Here is a 17658-nt window from a genome sequence, read left to right on the forward strand (position 1 = left end):
ACGCAGGCACGGGACCTGCTGCCGCTGGTCGGGCTGGACGGGGAAGGCAACTTGGTGGGAAGGAGGAGAAATAATAACAGAAAGAGCAGGAGGTATAGCAAGGGGAGGTGTAGGTATGCCAAGAAGGGTTAAAGGAGGATGCAACAGGGGGCTGGGATTATTGGGGGGGAGGCAGTGGACAGGATGCAAATCCAAAGAAAATCATTAATTCTGCTAGTCTTGAAATGAATCAGCTTTTGGGGAGTTGAAGAGGGGAAGTGATTTCACTGTCAGGCTGACTACCCAATAAATGAGATGTTTGTCTATGAAAGAATTAACAGATGAGGATTAAGAGCACAGAAGTTCACCAGAGAACTGAAAAGAAGTTGGGAGAGGTCTCACTGGATAAACTCCTCTTTCTTTGCAGAACGCACTCTCCATTCCACTGATGTCTTCTGCAGAAACAAACCCTGCAGCCCTTGCTCAAGCACACAAAAATGTAATGAATCTTTTCTTTTCCCAATTGCCACCTTCTCTGATGAACAGAGCTATCGCCTCTGGATAAAGGATAGGGATTTTCTGAAATATGTCCTTGAGGTAATAAATGTCATACTCTCCGAAAAGCAATCTCACCTCAAGATAACTAAGTCTTTTTTCCATTTATCAAATATCAGAAAGATAACTATCCTTACTTGCTATTTAAATTCCTTCACAGAAATTGAATTCTCACCTCACAAGTAAAGACTGTTGCAATTATTTTCTCAAACAGTAAGCACTGTTCCTGTTGAGGGAAAAAAAAAAAAAAAGGCAGCAGGGGTTTAGTGGAACAGCATAATCTGCAGACTGGGGGAACCAAGCCATTTGTGTCTGTATTTTATACCCTAGACCACCTCAGGTATCATTTTCTTTTTTCTACCTTTTTTTTTTTTTTTCTGCTTTTTTTTGGGGGGGGGAAGATTTTCCCATTACCTGAATATTATTTACTAGAAAATTCTGAATAAGGTTCTTGGGTCTGCCAAAATTCAGATCAAAATAAAACAGGGTCATTTATAGCTCTGGTCTGTATTTGCATGTCATGTTTCAGATGCGTTCAGCTAAACTTCACATATACATCCATCTGAAGAAAACCAGTGATTTGATTCCACTCCAAAACTACACACACACACACCAAAAAAAAAAAAAAAAAAAAAAGCGAAGCGACTGGAATTATACAAGCACTATGGTGGTCTGAGCACCATGAATCCAACGTCACGACAATTTTCTTTGACAAGAAACATAGCAAGAGAATTCTTTCCTTATTCTACAGTCAGTTGTTTTAGAGAAAACAGTGATAAATCATCTCTAATTCAAATGATTAATGACATAAATCATTAAAAACCATCTACCTTCATTGTCTGAAGACTCAATAACAGATCTGCTTCAGAATATGCTGTCTCAGAAAAATATAAGTAGAAAGGATGTGTGTTTCTGTGCTTATCTATATTTTTCAAACCATTTTTCTCAAATGCTGTAAAAGAGCTCTTTATTTTGTTAAGATCAAAGTTTGATATAACTTCATCTTTAAAATCTTCTACAAAACAGAAAGAATGGCCACACAGTTTACCATCTTTTTTTTCTTCTTCTTGTTTATTCAGCTTTAGTAGTGTTGAAGTTATTGTTTTCAAGCAATCCTTTTAAAAATAAGGTAGCAATTGATGGACCTACCATATGAATTGACAAAAATTCTTTTTTATTCTCCATTCCTTTCCCTTCTCTCCCTTTCATGTTAATTGTCTCAAAGTCTGAAAGGAATAGAAGTTCTCCCCCATGAGCCACTATTTGCTCATACAACCCTGTTTCAGAGCTATGGCTTGCAAAGGCTTAGGCTACTCCAAGGCCATGCAGCCTCTTCCAGCTGGGCAAGACTTTCCCAGAGCTAGAAGAAAAAGCCTGGCCTTCCCAAAGACATGCCTACACATCACCATCCCCTGTTTTAAAATGATGCTGTCATATTTTCTACTTGATTCTATAATTGCATTTGGGGAAAAAAAAAGTATTTCTGTGCACCTATAGGACATTTCTGTAAGGATGACAACCGCTAGCCTGGTTGCATTACAGAGGCTATGGGACTGTATAGTAATAACATAGATGTGACAAGGTATTCCAGGAAGGATGCTTCTTCCCTTATACATGGAGAGGATCATCACTGGGGAGGTCTGATGGTAGGTCTGGATTCTGTCCATATTCTCTATCTATATTCTAAGCTGTGGCTGGTATTTAATTCATATGGGTATCCAGCTAAAGAATAAGACTATGTAGTGATTTAATTAATCAGTTAGATTCTATAGACAGACCATAATACAAAGGTCATATACTCTATCATAATAATATGGCCAATATAGAGGTGATCACAAGTATCTCATCAGTCACATCTGTCTGATTCTTCAGGTGTACTAAAATTGTGGGTTTTTTCAGGCTTCTAGGACAGTATCTTTTTCTTGCTGTTTTGCATACATTATCATTATCTCAAACAGCATATTGGCTACATCTCTGAAGTTTCAGTCAGCTCCTGTGGCGATATCAGCAGCACACAAGTGCTTTTAATAAGCTTTCAGAAAATGTAACGATGAGGATGATTTCTCTTCAGTTCTGCTTGGCTCAGTGCTAGAGCACAACAATGGGACATCATCAGAATAAAAGTCTGAATTGTGTTGTCTCATTTTCTTCCTTTCATTAGTGTTTGGGTGAGGAGGGGGCTGTTGTGACAGCTGGTCAGTAGTGATCCAATTATATGCTCCATTCTCTGGACTTCAGTGCAAGATGTCCTTTGGCAAGCTGAGCAACTGCTTGATGATAGATTTAATAGCTAGGATTTGACAGAGTAGGCAAAAGGACACGACTGCTTTTGATACATTTCTCAGGCAGCATGCCTTTGAAGGTGCGCTATGAGCTACGGAATATCCATTTCCCCAAAGCTTCCCTTTAAGTCTAATTCTCCTCTCCCTCATGTAGGGAAAGTGATTTGTAACACATGCCCACCCTCCCTTGGCGTGTGGAATCGTACAGGACAAAATGAGAGGAAAACCAGGCTCACGAGTGCTAAGGACTCAGAAAGGGATCTGTCCTGATGTAACGTTACGTCGGTAATGGTCACAGCCCACGCAAGAGGGAGAAGCTGTACAGTACCAGTTCACTGAGGATGCTCATGTCAGGCCTGCAATTGTACAGAAGAGGACACAGGGCCCCCCAGGAGCTCCAATACCATCACTAAGCTCTGATGCCTTTGGGTGTCTAGAGCAGGTGAGCTCCTCCATTTCGGTATCTGTGCCCGACCGGGCAGGAAAATAATTTATTCAGCCTTTGAGTTCAAAGAACCTTGGCTGAGAGCTCTCCCACTCATCTCAAACACAGAGAAAACTGAAGTCAGTCTTCTGAAAAATGAAGGCAGTGGAACAAATCATTAGTTAAACTGATATCCATAACAGGCAAGAGATCTCAGTAATATTTTGAAGCCTATGCCCATCAGTAGCCTTTCACTGATCCCCCCGGAACAGTTGTCCGAGTTGAAGGATGGATGGCTGCCAAGGGAGTCTTTTCTGTAGAATGCTTCTTCTCACTTCTGATGCAACTGAGTCCAACTTGCAGAGCTGGGAGACTCAAGCCTTATCTGTTCTGCCAGGTTTTCCTGAGGACTTTAAGGTGACTGAATAAATTACTTGGACCACATTTACTATCTTTTTAGATATTTTTTGCAAGCACCCTAGAAATCTAGTTTGTGAGGAACATGAACCTCACACAGATTCTCATGAAAATATGCTATGAGCGTTAGTAGGGCAAAATCATTCCATTAAAAATCATAAAGCAAGAGACAACATCATTGCAGGTCATCAGAATATGTGTGGCAAAAATACGAAATCATTCTATTTTGCCCTTCCTTTCCGGATAGAAGCAACTTAGTGCTGCTATTATGCTTGGCAGTGTTACATGAAAGTAAAAGCTTCTCTTAATTTTTAGGGTTTTTTAAAAAGAGGAATAATTTAGTAGTTATAGCATTACTATAGTATCAAAGTATACAACTATATTGTACTATAGTTAGTATAGCAACTATAGCAAGAAGTACACTCATTGTGTATAACAGTAACTAGCTAAAGCTGACAGCTTTTTCTGACAACATTAACGAACGTAACCAGTTTCATAAACTCTTTTAAGTTAGCACCTAGGATACAAAGTGTAAGGGAAACAGGCATAACAGTGCTAAAAGGCTGCAAAAGAATTTTGTTACCATGAGCTCATAATTTTACAAAATGTTCCTACAGATATTTGGCACATATTTTTCTTATCTAATCTATGCCTAAAGGTCATTTGCACATTTCATTGAGATTTCTTGGGGCGGTTGACTTATTGAGGGAAAATTACCATATATTTTCATTAAATCACACTAATTGGTTGGAAAACATACCTAAGGTAAAATTTGAAAAATGGTGAACAAATAGCTAGATACACTTGAGTAAGGAGAGCAAACTGCGGTATCTGCCATGCCTCATGACAGTATTTTGCCATTAGTAATTTAAATATACTTGATTATGATTGTGCCTTACAGCAGGAGCCACTTTGGAGGGTTTTTTTAGCAGGACATCTGCTAGAAAATGCCAGTTTTTCAAAACAAAATATTTTTTAACATATTGGTTTTTAATACTTGCCCCAAAGTATTTCTAACAGTAGGGACTGAAAAGGGTATTGTAAGGAAATCTAACTCCACTGTTGTAAAAATGCTAGTTTTCTTCTTAAACAGAAGCTCAGACTCTTTATTTCTATTAAACTTCTGTCTGTTCAGAACATTCAGTTTTATTGCTCTTGCTTTCTTACATAAAGATTGTATTTTTAACTGGTATACTTCAGTGTTACGTTAATACCATCTTTCTTATATTCAGTTTTATATAACTTTGATTTTTCTTTACATGACATTATTTCTCTGGAATGGTTACAGTCTTATCAAAATGACTGTTTAATCATTGGTGTTTAGTTCATTATTTTCATATCACTGTGATGACTCCTCAGGGAAGCCCACACCTGTCAGATGTTCCCTTTTCTAAAATGTGCTTGTGTAATATTGCAGACATTAATTTTTAAAGTGGGACAATAGCGTTTAATCTCAGTATTTTCTGCTTTATAAGCACAAGACTTCATCTAAAGTTTCTACTTCATCATACCTAGTTTTGAGCTACTGTGCTATTACAGAAAGAGTTCTGAAATGGTCAAATATAAAGCAGAAATACTCTAGAAGAATAATTATTTATAATAATCCTTTCAGTAATGCAGGGCACATAACTTCTTTGGGGAAATATCCCTTTAAAAAAATCTGTTTCATTTACCATAGCTCCGATTTAAATTTTGACTAAAAGACTGAAGGAATGTTTTCCAATGTACAAAACTTTGGGACCAAACAAGCTATCCTCACACCACTCTGCTAATATGGTTCTGCTTTTAAATTTTGTGCTTAGGATGTGGCAAAAGGAAGTGAAGCGTCTGGTGCTCACCGAAATGAAGCCATCAACAGAGCGCTTGAGCATGCTGTTGAGGCACCTGGGAGCAGTTCTGCTTACAGGCATGCTGCCTCAAGCAGTAAAAACAACCACAAAAACTTCCTCAGAGAAGGTTATATCAAACATCCTCGGAAAAAAAGTTTAAATTCGAAATACCTGATCTGCTAACAGGAAATAAGTCATAATCAAAATACTGGCGCTGACTAATTTGGCTTCTTGCATCAGAAACGGGGAGGGAGGAACTGGTTTGCTGCTTCATATACAGATCCAAATGCTGTAGTATTTAATACCAAAGCCACAGTACAAAAAGGATGTGACCCCAGAATAACGTACTGCATCATTCGCGCTGAAGTTTGTACAATGAAAAGCTGATACGCATCCGTTCATCCACCAATTCGCACAGCTCCTCAACAAGCCTCACAGGTTCCCACTTCTCCCCCAAGGACTGGCCTCTGGGGCGATCCGCTGGCAGCGAGATGGACGGGGGCCACGGCTTATCTATCCATACCTACGTTTGGATGTTATGAGAGACAGTGTCCTCTAAATTTCTAGTACATGGGAGAAACGTAAACTACATGGGAACACAAGAGGTGGGGAAGAAGATCAGGTGATGAAGTATTTTCCCCCGATGCATCATTAGATCTCGATAAGAAGCTGGGAACATTTTCTCGTGCTTAAAGTACAGGATAAAGCTAATCTGTTTGCCCTCACAGTGCTACAGGTCCCTGAAGCCTCACATATTATGTCTCATTCTGATACATTTAGACTCTACCTCATGCTCTCCAAATATTTTCAGCACACGCATTGACCACATTGGGTTTTTTCCTCTGGGCCCCCTGGTGTCACATACCATAAATTGAGAGATACAGATATAGGTACTTTGTATTTGCTAGCTCCTTCACCAGTACTGAAGTTGCACAAAGCTGGCCTAAAATTCCTCCCCTAAAGTCTGTTTTATTTTCTTTACAAAGGAAAGCCGAGATCCTTTTATGATTGCAAGCATCCAAGAAAACAGGGATTTAAGCTAAAATCTTAACACCATGTCAGTCAAAATATAATCAGAGCCCTCCTTTGTCAAAGGTTCCAGAAGGACAAGGCTAGCACACCATCAGGAAGAGTTTGGGTTTTGGTTTTGTTTGGGGTTTTTGGGGGGGGGGGGGGGGGGGGTTGTTTGTTGTTTGGTTGGGTGGTTTTTTATACAAGTTTTGACGTTATGCTTCTATATTTACTGTTAAGCCTCCTAACCCATAGCACAACCTCAGCCATCTGTGTTCTACATCACAACTGGCAACATACAAGATACCCAAAACTTTAGGGTAATATCTTTCATAGTCACGTTCAACTGATAACAGGATAAAACCAAGGAGACTGTAGAATAATTTTCAAATAAAATTAATTAAAATTCTGAGTTTCATTACAGAATATCTTTTATGCAGCGTGGATGTAAGGAAGGGATTTGACAACCCATGAACAGGATTCCTAGTTGGTGTTGCTTCTTTCACCTTCTCTGCATCTGTTATTTAGCCATATTCAATGTCCAAATTAGTAACTGAATAAAGTTTTCGTAATGACAGAAGGACATGAAGACAGTACATGAAATCTTGTCATTTCTTGCAGTATATCCCTATACAGTGTTTGGGCCATGTCGTGGGTTCAGTTAATTTTCACAGGGTGCTGGGAGGGAGCACAGCCAGGACAGCTGACCCGAACTAGCCAAGGGGATATTCCATACCATGGGATGTCATGCTCAGTACATAACAGGGGAGCGGGCCGGTGGGGTCTGTGTCACATTGCAGCAGGAGAAGCAGTGGAGCAGTTGCACTGTGCATCACTCGTTTTGTATATTCTTTTACTAGTACTCTTGTTATTATTGTAACTTCTCTCCTTGTGTTGTCCCAGTAAACTGTCCTTATCTCAACCTGCGAGGTTCTACCCTTTGGGGTTTTTTTTCCCCTTTCTCCTTTCTGATTCTCCTCCCCATCCCACCGGGGCGGGGGAGGAGAGCAGCCTCCCGGTGCTTTTTTGCCTGCTGAGCTTAAACCACAACAGGACAACAAGTTTAGATAATTCACCATTGTGTCTTACATGGGTACAAAGCCGATCTTTGCACATTACTCTGAGAGACTTGAATGAAAAGGGAGCACACACTATTGCCTGGAAGGCTACATCCAATACTAGCTGTTGTCTTGGAAGGCAGGTCCATCCCAGCCACCCCATTTCCAAAATGCCATGGTTAGTAAGGACTCACTGTTACATATTGAATGCACATGTGGTAGAAATACCTGTATTTACCAAAATGAAAGTGCTTTATATAGAGAGGTCAACTGTATTTGTGTACCCTGAAAATTTTCTGCTATCTACAGCAGCTGTTTGGGACTGCGCACTGAGGAATGGGGCAAAATATCCTGCCTCAACTATGACACAATTTGGAAAGTTGGGTTGATAAAGGATACTGTCCCTTCCAAGAGTAACAGTTTAACCACCCACTCTCCCATTTGTTTGATGGGAACAAGCCCAACAATTAGGGCCTTCCCTTACTTCTCCTTCCCTAATCCATCCCTTTTCCCAATCATTTCCCTTTGTGAAGCAGGAGTCATAGGCCTGTAGCCCTTCATCTTTGAGAGGACAACATTCAGGTTTGCCTGTACAGTTGAGAAGACAAGAGCCAAATCCAAAAAGCAGTAAGACCTCGACAGATCTAGTTTGGGTGCACTTGTAAAGCACCGAGAGAACAAGATAGAAACAGTCCCTTCAACAACTGTCCTTAGGACTTGGAGGAACAAGAGCAGGACTCCTCTAATTACATGCTCAGAAGAGCATTCACCCAATATCCCCTGTCTAATCAATCCTGCAGAGTGCCCTGCCAGGAAGATTCATACTTAAACCTCCCTGCCTAGAAGTGCAAGCAGCTCCTGGCTGAAACAGAAACTATGCATTTTATTACTCACAGCTTTCACAGTTTCAGATATTTCCAGGGGAGAAAGACTGCAGGTGTGAAACAGGGAGATGGGGTTTTAGGTGAGAAAGCACGAGGCAAATAGGTTTTTTAGATACAATGCAGCTTTACAGAGAGGCCCTGGTTTTACATAGAGGGCCAATAACTTCCCACCTTCTAGTGCATGCCTGTAACTTCAATGCAAATTTGCAGCCGCAGACTAGAAATGCTTCCTCTAGTTCACCAAACAGATAAAAATCCAGATTATCTCAGAAAACAGGAAATCTAACAGTTATTTCAACATTTTCCAGGGAAAAGATACTAGAGTTCTCACTTTATTTCTTTGTTTTTACACCATTTCATCAGGCAAAGTCTCGACTACACTATTTAGTACTCTTCTATTCAGTGAATTATCCTAGATTAGGTGGGACATTCTATCATGATTGAGGTGAAATTACGATATTTACAGGAAGACAGTCAAAACAAAAAAAACCCCTGTAGTTTCTGAAAAACCTTAGTTTCTATCAATGGCACTACTAGAAAGTGCCATTGACTTCTAAAGAGCCTTAAGCTCTTAAGTGCCTTACTGCTTTTGAAAACAGGACCTGGACTTCTAATTGACTCAAATATATTAGGAAATTGTACACAGGGTTAAGCTAGATAAAGATTTTTTTTATAATTAACATGTTTCTCAAACATTTTAAGACATACACCTCTCAGGTTTTGACTGAATATTTTATGTACAGCATTGTTGTGAGCCCATTAATCATCATTTTTGCTCTATTGCTCCCACCTGGAAAGAATGAGCCTGTAATTGAAAAGGCAAATTTAGCATTTATATTGGTAATAACAGTTTCATTGCCGTTCTCCCCAAAAAGAATTTGAACATTATGGTGAACCATATCTCATTGATAAGTGAATGGAAGGGAAGTAAAGCTTTCTCATTACCAGGCCCCTGTGAGCTAAGTCATTTGTTTGTTGAGCAGAGCCTTCTATTGTGTTGTAACAATTACTTTTACTCCCAGATATGATAACTCTTTGAAGCAGTACCTGGGAGACACACGTGATCTGCATTAGCAGAGGAGTAACACAGTGTTGGCTGATAAACTAAATCTCATTTGCTATGCACCTGATATTTCATCTTTGTGCGTTTGTGGTTTTTTTTCTTCTAATGGTGAAAGCCATGGACTCTATTCAAATAATTTAACTCAGCAGAATAAATTACTTAAATCCAAGATGAAGTTTGAGATTATAACTTTCTTTTAGAAACTTCTGTTGAAAACATAATGCTGTTCTTTAGCATTTTTTAGCTAGCTCGAGATTAGAACAGAGTTTGAATAGATGATTGTTATGCCAGCAGGTACGCATGTGTGTTATTCTAGGATACCTTTTCAGACTAAAAACTTTCAGTAAGCTCCCAAATCACATCATGATTAGGAGAAGGAGGATATGGGTAAATGCTACAGCAAGACAGTGAAACAGTCTTCATTTATAAATACAGCTAGCATTTAAAGATAAGACACATGGAATAGAAGATAGATCATTCTGAGAAATTGTTAATATCGTAAAGTCAACAAAATTACAGACTGCCACAAAGTGGTTTTGCTACTTTTCAGTACTCTATGTGCAGAGTAAATGTGTATGTGCACCTAAGCAAGCAAAACAATTCAATCCATACCTTTAGTTTCAGGCTTAGGGAAGTATTTGCTGAAGCAGCATGGACTTTAAAACACCTTGGTGGCTAAGATTATGCTTGAGTGAGGGGTTTTTTTGACCAATCTGTACTTGTCATCAGTAAAAACCTTTACTGTTATGTAAAGTAACAGTCCCTATATACAGTTGTACCAGGATACCCAGTTATCCAATGAATTCAGTCAAGAGTAATACACATTGCAGGGGAATGAAAAAAAACCACATAAAATTCAAATGTAACTTTAAAGCTTCTATGTGTTCATATTCAAAAAACCCAAAAAGATTCCAGTACAAATCTCTTTTGCTGAGCCGTGCTCTGGTTTTATTCATTGTACAGGTAAAAATGGGCCTCCTGACTTCAGACGTTGATCAATATGCCAATATACTTGATGAAAAAGTCTTGTGCCCTGAATATTAACTAAAATGATCCTGACAAAGAAGGGAACCAAAGATTATACTGCTATAAAACTCCGTGGTCCTAAAGAACCTAAAAGCTTCCCCTCCCCCTCCTTTTCTTCTCCCTAGACAAAATGAATAAAAAAGAAAAATCTGTTATGCACACAATGCTCACCTTTGATGCCTTTATCTGCTCACAGGAGTTAAGAAGGGGACACAGTCTCTCACTAGTCACAGCTATCTGGCCTGCAGAACAGCCCTGTATTTCAAGGCGTGGAGGCAGAAGCCACACTGATAAGTAACCAGAGAGTTCTGGCTTCTTCCATATCCACTGAGTTGCTTCAGGCAACCAAGCTTTTAATCTTCTCATGGCCACTAAATGACCTCTCTGCATGCATCTGGCACGTACCCCATTCAGCTGCATGAGATTTTTTTGATGCTGTCTAGTTCCTACCTCATTTTCCTGGGCACTGAAGATATGAAGGACAGATACTGAAATGCTGTTCATATACCAGTATTTGAGCTGTGCCATTTGTTGGGCATCACTACAACTCATCTTCTGCATCAGCTGCCAGTCTTATACATCTGGGTAATGCAGCTGCACACAGCTGCAGCAGAGATGAGTTTAAGAGCTTCCCACAAGTCTGCTTCTTTTCCGAGTGCTTTGTGCTGGCACATCCTGAAAACAGACACTTGCATATCCCAAGGAGAAGCCAATAAATCCTGTACGTGGCACCTTTTCTTATTTTTGCCTCACAGGGCATGGCATGAAGCCATGCGTCAGTTGTCCTTGCTGATTTTATGACCCTGCTGGGGGGAGGGCTTGCCACTCTGGTCACAGGCACCTTTATGCATTTCACAGTGCTGAGTGAGGCTCAGCAAGAACCCTGCCAGCGAGGGTATCCACAGCCTGATCACTCTTTCTTTAGGACTAGCAGCTCTTTTCAGCCTTCACACTTTTTTCTATTCCAGGCAAGCCAACCATTTTGACTCTCCTGTTTCACCTATAATCCTCTAAAAATCTCCATCAATTTCACGTTCTCCCCTCTCTGCTCACTACCAGAGGGGGAAGAACACTCCCCACCCCACACAGTAAAGGGTCTGAGCATCACACAGCACTTGTAACTGTGTATGATGCTACTGTGGCAAGTAGGAAAGAAAATAGTTCCATGTAATAAAATACAAGTTCATCCTGATGCTACCTTGTGTCACCCTAGGCTGCATGCTCCAGAGTCCACCAGCCCCAAGTTAGGGACCAACATAGTATAATGAACAAGAACAGCCAGACTGACAGCTGCAGCAGCTCAAAATGTGGTCTGAATCTGTTTTGAAACTTGAAAGTACCACTATGCTTGCCAGACACCTCAAAGTTTCAGGTGCTGATGGTTGTTCTCTTTGTCCACTACTGAGTCTGACTTTCCAAATGACATGACTGCCATTCACAATCCTGATGAGGAACAGTGAATTACTAGTAGTTATCTGGTGAACACTGCTACATTAGGCACATTCATCATATTCCAAGTGCCACTCCTATCAAATTATGTATACAAGATGTTGACACAAGCCTTTACCGATGGGCTTATTCAGAAAGAACCCTTCGGTGTTTGAAGAAATTCCTCTGTGGGTTTCTCTCCAGGTTTCCTGGGCTAAACCAGGATTTCTTAACCATGCTTGCGAATAGCTGTGAATTACCAGGAGACACCAGGTGTGACAGCCCCTCTGCAAGTATGCACAGATCTTCAGTATGCAGGTAAATGGATTAAAGATTAACTTATCCTTCCCTAAGAACCTGTGAAAATTCTCTGCAAACACACAGAAAGACATTTTAGCAATCTGTTTTCAGATGATGATTGTGATTAAATTTTCTTCCACTTGCTCCAGCTGAGAATCAACATCTTCAAGAAAAACTCAGAGAGAAGCACCTTACCACCCAACAGTTGTCTTTTAAGCACAGAAGCAGAATCCTACTGGAGAAGTTTGCATTATGAGAACAGTTACAATATTAACTTGTTCACTGGCAGGTAAAAGCCACCACATCTACAGATGTGGACAAAGGTACTAACGACCATATGATTTCCAAAGTACTCCTCAATAGTTTGAAAGGCACACCAGACTGACAAGATGACTGCAGAAGAATATCCCCCACCCCCCAAGCATACAGTCTTTGGAAAAACTGTCCAATTCCTGTTTCTCATCTGCCTTTAATAAGCTTAAATCTGTGAACTAAATTTGTTTCATATCTTAAAAATGAGATCTAAGTATGATTGATTAAACAAAGCTCCTCTGTCCATTTAAAGTTTACAATGTAATTCTACCTTCTTACACAGATCACAAAATGCTGAACTTGCAAACCAAAATGACACCATGAAGAGCAGTATTCATTAATGAATCAAACTCAGGTGGTAAGTAGGTATGCTAAAAAGCACTTACAAATCAAGCCAAAGCAGCATTGTAAAGAAATCTTCGGGTTCCCTCCCAGACACAGCACTAATGGGAGAGTGACTGTACACATTTTTTTGTAAGACACCATATATTACAAGTGTCCCTCCCAGTGTAGGATCAGATTTTTGTGCTCTCGCATCTTATTTACTCACTTTCTGATGGAGATGAATGGTCACCTGATGTCTATAAAACAGTATAAGCACTATGCTACTTTTGTTTCAAGGAATGCATTTCACTGTTGCTATAAGGTCAGAAACTGTTTTTCATCCTTGCAAAGATCAAAAAATATCTATTTTCAGAAATATTTGCCAACACAAATAGGATTATGACAATCCTGAGCTGTCCTTCTAGTCGAAAAAGTTCCTTTGCCTATGTAAGGTGCTGAGCTGCAAAAGCTACTAAGAGGAGTAAGTGTCCTAGGCTACTAGGTCAGTTTTGACACTTAAAAAGATAATCCAGACAGATTCTCAGGGGGACTGGGGAAGAAGTCAACAAGTTGATCCTCCTATGGAAGGGAAATAACAGCAGCTCTTTCCAATAGCAAAAAATCTCCTTCTTGTTAGATCCTCAAAGGGGATAATCCTCAGATAATCTAAAGCATTTAAAGCACACCAAGAGAAAAGAGCTACATTGAAACAATCCTCTGTTAAAGTGCATCAATCCAGAAAGACTAAACCTGCAAACATATAATTACAAGAAGAATATGGCTGAAAGTTGGTGCTGAAGTCTACCTGTAAATAATTGTTGTAATCTGTATTCAGGGGGAATTCAGCATTCCAAGTAGCCATAAAACAGAGCTCTAACATTCTTACAGAAATTAAAACCATGTAAACAGCCTACATAAAATGCTGGAAAAGAAACAAAGACCTTTTTTTAGCAATGTGCAGCCTGAATTTGAATACAGTTAAATCAATTCCTTTAAGCACTGAACCAATGTCAGTGTCATTGGTCCTTTCTGAGGGACTCCATTAGAAACCACATTAGTGAGTGAAGGAATGGAAGCACTGGTCTGCATCATCCAGCTCAATGTGAACTGATACCACACCACAGACAAGATGGTGCCTTGACTTTTGTCACCTTGAAGTCTGCAAGTGGTCTAGGCTATACTTAGCTTCTCCTTACTGACTCTAATCTTACGTGCTTTACCTTCTTCAATAATCCTGTTCCTCAACAGGACAAGCAGGGAATAGTTATTGCGTGCTCATGATGTTCCAAGCAGTCCTTTAAAGTCCTCTAAAAAAAATTAGCAAGCATTTCATTCCACTGAATTAGTATATATGATACAAAACATTGATTCAGGAAACTAATTTTCACAAATCGTTTTCTCTTCACTCTTTTAGCATTTATCAATACTTAATAATGAAAACATGGAGTTTCAAATTTATTTCTACTTCATATTCATGGTACAATTTTAGTCCTTACTGTAGAAGACCTTAAGAATGATTTTAAAGTAAATATTCCAGCACATATTCTTCATTTATATGTCAATATTCAGTAATGCTGTTGATACAAAACCATCTTTTTTTTTCTCTTGCAGGTTTCTCATACAGTACCCTGCAGAACTAACTCACCTGCAGAGAAGTTAACAGAATCTTTTCTACTTGCTTTACACTACAGCTCTTCAGTACTTCTGGGAGCAGTTAGCTACTGGCTTTTCTTTCATTCCAATTTCCCTTGAAACCAAGTGAAACAGCAAAACTGCTAGAAATGTAAACCATTCAATTCAGTTGCCTTGCCTAATAACAACATTCCTAATTATTACATCTTGTCATTTTTAGTACCTCTTCAGATGGCCAATGTTTTGGACAAATTTTATGATTAAAAAACCTAATTGAAACCTTCTTCAAAAGAACAATTTTCCTCTGTATTAGATGACTAGGAATACATTTTGCACCTGATGGGTTTGTATAAATTTTACACCGTAAGTTTAGCAACTTAGTCAAAACTGAGAATTCAGACATTTTTAAGGAGTAACCCACACTCATGGGGGGGAATAATCTGTTTGCTTGTCGGCATTGGGAACAGCAATGTGAATTCTCTCTCACACACTTGTGCTTGTAGTACTAACCTTCTCCCCCCACCCCGCCTTATTACTTGATAAGCTGACAGCAGTTCACTGTTGTTCCAAGCTTTTATTTCTCTGACAGCTTGGCTTTCTTGTCTGGTTACACTAAAAGTGAAGAATTGGTTTCCAGCTGAACTAAGGACTAGGTTGGGAAGTCTCCAATCATACTATCCTACTTAACTCTTCAGTTAGTTCCTTGTGACAGAAGCTGAATTTCCATTCACATAGGTACAATAGCTTGAACCAGCCAAGTACCTGGGACATTCATTTCAGGAGGATTTGGCAGCAAAGAACACAACTTCATTCATTGTTTAGAGGTAAAGGACTACTATGCCCATGAATTACACCACCTTCACAGGCACAAGCATGAGCACCTTCTACAATCTTCCATCCATTCCTGTTCTACTCCAGAAAGGAAAACGCAGTAATGTCATTCCATCACAGAGGCACACAGCACATGCAGCTGGCTCACAAAAGTGCAAGTTTAAGGTAATTTCTCAGCATATTCAGGTATTCCACTCACATTATCTCATCAGGTCATTTCTCAAGAGGCTAAAGACCATTTGGAGAAGAGCTCTAGGCAGGATGACAGAGAAGCTGAGGATAAAAGCTCAGGGGCCTGGCAGAAAGGGCAGGACAGTGGGGTCAGAACTGCTGGGCACATGAAAGACCACCTGAGAGTTGACTGAAAGCCATCGTCTCCCATTCAAACATGAATTTCCCTCCTGGGGTAGCCAATTGACATGTCAAAGTGGAACTCATCTCCTTCTCATAATTAGGTAGTGTGGATGAACTCAGTGAAAGCATGACTGTCCATGTGAATCAGTTGTCACTCTAGACCCCTGTGCAGCATAGCCTCCTACAATTGCAGCCTTATAAATGTTTAGGAACAAAAAGAAAAGATCTAGGATATGAAGTGGTCTGCTTCCCTTCCCTCTCCTTTTGATCAGAAAGCTGAAATTTTAAACAGGATTTGGAAAATGAATGTTTGACCAAATTATAAAAGGCTCCCAGTTTCAGTTCAACATCTGTTGCAACCTTTGAGAGGTTTGGGGAGTTGTCAAGGGTTTTATTTTTTTAATTGAGCAGATTAATTTTTTTTTAAATTGCTATTGCTTTATGATATTGGTATAATTTAACACATTAGGATGGTATAATGACCAGACACTGCATTGCTGCTTCATAGAAGAATAGGACACAGCTGCCTGTACTTTGTGCAAGCAAAGCATTGAAAATAATAGCCTTGTGATGAAAGCACATTGAGCTGTTAATCACTTTCCAATATTCTGTGCACAGAAATATTCTTGAGATAGCTGAAATTAGACACAAGAGGCAAGAGAAGGCATCATTTTTGAGTAGCCATGTGACAACTATCACTAGCTATCTAACCATATACGTGTAGAAATTGCTCTACTTGAATCCACAGTAGAAAGAATACCTAGTCTTTCCCTGTTTGACATATCTGTCAAACCCATAATTTTCATTCTAGAAGAGTAAGTCCCAAATAGTACAGAAGATGATGATTCAGATGTGCCAGTGTTTAAATCATATAAGTTATTTGGATGACTCCAGACATTGGGGACAGTACAAAGGTATAACATGGGATATGTATCCCAGAAGAGACAACTAAAGAAAAAAAAATTTAAGAAAATCAAAGGGTCCGAACAGCTTCAGAGACAAGAAGGTACACTTCCTTTCTGTGGCTCTACTGTGAAATATTTCAAACATGAAGACTTTTCCAGACAATTTAACCTTAAGTTAAGGCAGGATTCACCTTACACAAATCACTCTCTTGTGTGCATTAAAAAAAAAGAATGGTTTGGACAGAGGAAAAATAAAGCTTTGTGTAAAAAACAAGCATTCATTAACATACACCTGCCTATGGGAACAAACTGGCAACTTAAGATCAAGAACACTAGAAATGCCCTACTGGATCAGGCCGATGGTCCATCCTACCCAGTATTTTGTCTCCAGTAGTGGCAACAGCAGATGCTATTCACTGAAAGCACGTGAGCCTGCCCACTCTCTGCTGTCCATCCCCTCCCCTCTTTCCTAGGACCCACAGTGTGCATTTGGTCTTTGTTTGGTTGGGTTTTTTTGTTTGTTTTTTTTTTAAGTGAGGCTTGTTAAAGGGTACCCTCCCTGCTTACTCTCATCAGTTTAGCAACCTATTGCATGTGACTATCCCGATTTTTTTTTTTTCAGCCTTCCAATACAACCTGCCTCCTTATCCTCCCATCACATAAAGTTCCTGAATCTCACTGCTAGATGAGGACAGTACTTTCTCTTATCCATCCTGAACTTATCTGCTAGTTTCCTCAAGTGGCCCCTGGTTGTAGTTCTGGGGGATTTGGCCAACAGTGGTTCAGCATTCATCACTGTCCTCATTTTTCAGCCTCAGCCACATGTCCCCCTCCCTCAGGCCTCTCCACTCTTAACCAAGCACTCTTGTCCTTTCCTCCTAGCTGTTCCAAGCTCTTAACCAATTTAGCTGCTTTTCTCTACCTGCTTTACCTCTGCTACATCCTTCTTTCAGTCACAGGCAACACAAAGTCATGCTAGCGAACCCAGGACTTGGGTGAGGGTCAGCAGGCAGGCAGTATGTTTGCAGAATAGCAGCAAGCTGG

This window comes from Accipiter gentilis, chromosome 27 (genome assembly GCF_929443795.1).
Source record: "Accipiter gentilis chromosome 27, bAccGen1.1, whole genome shotgun sequence".
Lineage (NCBI taxonomy): Eukaryota > Metazoa > Chordata > Aves > Accipitriformes > Accipitridae > Astur > Astur gentilis.